The 4,980-nt window shown below is 39.9% G+C and overlaps 1 non-coding gene across 1 annotated transcript; it reads right to left on the reverse strand.

Annotated features, from left to right (window-relative positions):
• Positions 1 to 2,589: 2,589 nt before the first annotated feature.
• Trnak-uuu (transfer RNA lysine (anticodon UUU)) lies at positions 2,590 to 2,662 on the reverse strand. Its single transcript has one exon. It is a non-coding gene; the product is annotated as a tRNA-Lys (tRNA).
• Between the last annotated feature and the right edge of the window lie 2,318 nt (positions 2,663 to 4,980).

Genomic DNA, 4,980 nt, shown 5'->3' on the forward strand with positions numbered 1-4,980 from the left:
ATTGTTTGCTCTCTATTAAAATCTTTCATTTGCTAACTGTGCCTATCAGTAGTTAGTGACTTCCGTAGTTTGAATCTTTTAGTTAGCTGGCAGTAGTGGCGCTCGCTGTATTGCAGTAGTTCGAGTAAAGAAGATTTTTGTGAGGTAAGTGATTTGTGAAACATATAGGTTAATGTTAGTCAGGGCCATTCTCTTGTAGGGATTATTGAAAGTCAGATTGCGTTGCGCTAAAAACTATTGTGTGTCAGTTTAAGCACAGTCTAAGGGGACGTTTCACTTTCATCTACTGGCTGTGATCTTGCTTGCGTTCTTCGGTCCATTTTATGCCTGTTCGTTTGTCACATTGTATATCATGTAGTTTACTTTTCTTAATGATGTTTCTGAATATTATTCTGTCGCTTATTGTGTGTGCTGTTATGTTGAGTTGGTTCTGATCGTTGTCTACCTCTGCCACCCATTTGTTGTTTCTAGTGGTTACCCAGTCAAAGATCTGTTTAGTCAGCCTGTGTGATGGCATTCTGTATAGGTGTCCACAGAATTGTAGTCTGCGTTTTCTAATCTTTTCTGTGATTGTCTCCGTATGTTTGTATAGTTCCTCTGTAGGTTTCTTGATCCATATTCCATTGTTGTTAGTTGCGCCAAATATTTTCCTAAGTATTTTCCGTTCTACTTTTTCTAATTGTCTGATACGTGTATGCCTGATGCATATAGTGCCTCGGGGAGCACCACCGTGTCGTAATGGCGTAATTTGGCTTTTTGTGAGATAGACTTCTTGTTGTAATGATTCCACACTGCTTTGTATGCCTTGTCCAGTTTAGTCTTTCTTTCTTCGTTTGAGTCTCTGTTATGTCCACTCATTTGTAGTGTTTCACCGAGGTATTTGAAGTTTGATGTTTTGTAAATCGTGCCATACTTTGTGTTCAGAGATGAGAGTTTCTTTGTGCTCATAAACTGAGTCTTTTCGTAAGAGATCTGTAGTCCAGTTTTGGAAGCGATTTCGTGCAGTTTTTCAATAGCGTCTTTTGTTTCCTTTATACCTTTCGTGACAATCGCCAAATCGTCTGCAAAAGCCAGGCATTTAATCTGTAGGTTTCCTAAGGTTATCCCCTGTTGTGATGTTTCCCATTCTTTTATGACCTTATCTAACACCATATTGAAAAGGAGAGGTGAGAGGCCATCGCCTTGTCGGACACCTGTGCGAATTTCAAAGGGCTCTGATAGTTCCCCACAGAACTTTACTTTGGACGTCGTGTTGGTTAAAGTTTGCTCTATGATAGCCCGTGTTTTGTTGTTTACTTTGTATTCTGCTAGAATTTTGAAGAGAGTTTTCCTGTCGATAGAGTCGTAAGCCTTTTTAAAGTCGACAAAGGTAATGATCAGGTACTGTTTGTGTTGTAAAACCATTTTCAGGTTCCAAATTTGTTCCGCACAAGACCGTCGTTTACGGAAGCCTGCTTGGTATTCCCCAATCAAGTGGTTGGTCTGACATTCTAGTCTGTTCAGTAAAGCTTTAGAGAGGATCTGGTATGTGACCGGTTCAAATGGTTCAAATGGCTCTGAGCACTATGGGACTTAACATCTGTGGTCATCAGTCCCCTAGAACTTAGAACTACTTAAATCTAACTAACCTAAGGACATCACACACATCCATGCCCGAGGCAGGTTTCGAACCTGCGACCGAAGCAGTCACGCGGTTCCGGACTGAGCGCCTTAACCGCGAGACCACCGCGGCCGGCGTATGTGACCGGTAGTAGGGATATTCCTCTGTAGTTGTTCGGGTCGCTCTTGTCACCTTTTTTGTGTAGTGGGTGTATTAGGGCAGTTTTCCAGTCGTCAGGAATTTTCATGGTCTTCCAGATGTCTTCCAAGATCCTGTGGATGTCTTTGGTGAGTTCTGGGTCTTGTAACTTCCATATTTCCGCGGTGATGCCATCTTCTCCTGGTGCTCTACGATTTAATATTTAATATAATAATTGAAGCACGTTGTAGAGTTGTAAACAACCAAACGCCTTTCAATTGTCTTTATATCAAACGTAATCAAGTGTATCTGTTACATGTATAACGTCTTTTAACTGATACTATGAACATATTATACAGTGGAGACTACAGACAACAAGTAGATCCACATAGATTTTTTTTACGCTACTTTCCCTGTAAGTACAAATTATTGTCACAAATTCAAGTTTTTGGACTTAAAAATGCCTTTTGTAAAAAACTGTTTTTGTCATCAGCAGAAGGCCCAACATATGTTAGATGGCTCTTGGTCTATTGCATTGGGAAGGCATCTGTGCTCTTCACTAACTGTTATCAACACTCACAGTGCTCGTGATGCAATCGTTTTGCATATTCGTCATATTTTGAACGAACATGCACCTTTTCAGCACTCAACCACGGTACGTTACCACATTTATTTCTTATAGAGTAGGGTAGTCAACATTTCAGTACGATTTTAATGGCTATATTTTGCACATGAGCGCTTGTTGTGTTTCACATAATATATTTCAGTGTAGGAGAGGCATTAACGGTGATTTTATTATCTTTACCAAGACATGGTCACTGGTGTGATCGAATTATGCGAAACAAAATTTGCGCCCGAACAGGGACTTGAACCCTGGACCCTTAGGTTAAAAGCCTAATGCTCTACCGACTGAGCTATCCGGGCTCGATGTACAGGAGTTTTCTAATGAGACATTTAGCCACTGTGTAGTGTCTACCAGCAGTTTCTATCAAATGAATATATTTTGTACACTGAATGAACGTACTTCTCGCTGTCCGTGATGCTACGCTCGAATATCCATTACAAGTACTGCGCAACAAGACACCAGAAAGATAAAGGCAAATTGGGATCGGTCATAGCAAAGAAAAAGGTGAAACGCGTCTGGAAGAAATAAATTACAGTACAGCAAGAAAAGGTAGTTTTTATTTACAAAACAAATATTTCTGTGCTTGCTGCGGAGGATAGCCACGCAATCAAACTTGTGAAAGAAGAATTTTCTCGCAACTATGCTGCGCACTATTCGGTATGACATTTGGCAATATTTGAATTCATATAATTAGTAGGCTAGAATTTGCTCCAGGACAAGACAGATTTGTGTAAGTACGCGAATCAATGTCTTAATTTCATGAAATGACTATCAACCGTAACTTTGCTGCACATTCCACTGGTTGGCTGTTTTGATCGTAATAATAACCACATGACAAGAACTAATAACACGAATTTTTTTTGTGCGGTCTCTCTCTGCTCTAAGTGTTATTGCGAAATATACATAACTCTGCAATTTAGTTTTTTTTGTATTGGGTATAGTTCTCGAATAGTATGAAATAGTGAACTAGGGTATACACACGAACCTTGGTAGTAAACTTAACTGTCCTTATGGATATTACGCGTCTGACAGTCTGGGACTATATAGAGTATTTCTTTCCAGGTTAATCAAACTGCAGAGAGAGTGCCGCATTTACGTGCAGGCACTTATTGGAGGACATTAATGGAAGCTGTGTGCATCTTTCGCTTTTATGATGGCGTGAACTTTGCTGGAAAGAATGAGGTGCCTGAATCTGTGAAGGAATGACAGTGAATTCACTCAAGAGCTGAAACCAGAAGCGGTAGTTATGTTGGGGACGGGGATATGGAGCAAAGTCAACCTTCTGATTCTTACTAAAGGTATTCCATTGGGTTCAGGTCAAGACTATGGGCACCGTGTCGCAGTACGGAATCTGTTCAACACCGTAGCTCCCAACACATCATAAAGCATGTCAGCCCATTACGCGCCAATCATCCATCCCCGATTACCGTAAGGACGCTCATACTGCACAATGAATTTACGATAGTAGTTTACCATTTGCCCGTGCTGGCGTGCTATTTCCTATATTCAGTCTTACACTATGGACTACACGAGGGTGGAAAAATGTGCTCCCCGGGATTGGAACCCTCTGACAGGCTATGAGTGCAATAAAACGTCAAGTGTAGTCACAGAGCTACGAATTCTGCATTCTAGTTGGCATGCTGCACAGTAATGTGACAATCTGGAGAGACGACGATTATTTTGGTGCAGTCCTAGGGTGCTAAAAGTTGATCCTACAGTCCATCTGAGGGTGGTTTTGGGAGGTTTCCCTCAATGATGTAGTATATTAGCCCTGGGATACTCCTTACCCAACCAACCCAAAAACACATATTTCGACACGCATTTTATTTAGCTTCATTTCCCTCAATTATGTAGTATATTAGCCCTGGGATACTCCTTACCCAACCAACCCAAAAACACATATTTCGACACGCATTTTATTTAGCTTCATTTGCGCAAACACACTATAAAATGGAAATGAATGAAGCAATGCAATAAATCCATTAATGTGAACAAGTGTAAAGCTTTATAAACAAAAAATGTGTTATAAACAGTATCATTGGTGAATAAATATTTTTCGAAGTTTATTCACTGTTCCTCCACTTTGAAGGGTATTCATGAGGAATTTTTGTTAATATCCAGCAGCATTACTCAATCATTCTGACTTTTTTCCGTATTTCTGATTAATTTTCGGGGTCAACCTAACATTATGGCAGTATGAATAATTACTGTTATGAATTGTTCCATAAAACACGAGAGAACAGCCGGATATCAGTAACGTCCTGCGACGATATTTCGGCGCAGTCTTCTGGCCATCGTCAGGTGAGTGCCACTGTAGTAGTACTATTATGAATATTTTTAGCATCATTTCATAAGTCGCTGGATGCCCTAGATTTAATCATAGGATGTAGTTTCAGGTCGCTGAAAAAAAAAAGGTGGCATTAATTTATATTAATAACAAGAAGATGGTATAGTATTGAAATATTCTTATCTTTCACGAGCCAAAGTAATCTACTTTTAAAATATTATCTAGATAACTATCAAGCTTTTGAGGTACAACAGACATGTGAAATTCTTGTCAAATTCAGTTCTTGCGGCACGACACGTTTTCCACCTCACAGGACTAGTTATATAAAAA

This window comes from Schistocerca gregaria, chromosome 8, assembly GCF_023897955.1.
Source record: "Schistocerca gregaria isolate iqSchGreg1 chromosome 8, iqSchGreg1.2, whole genome shotgun sequence".
In the NCBI taxonomy this organism is placed as follows: Eukaryota; Metazoa; Arthropoda; class Insecta; order Orthoptera; family Acrididae; genus Schistocerca; species Schistocerca gregaria.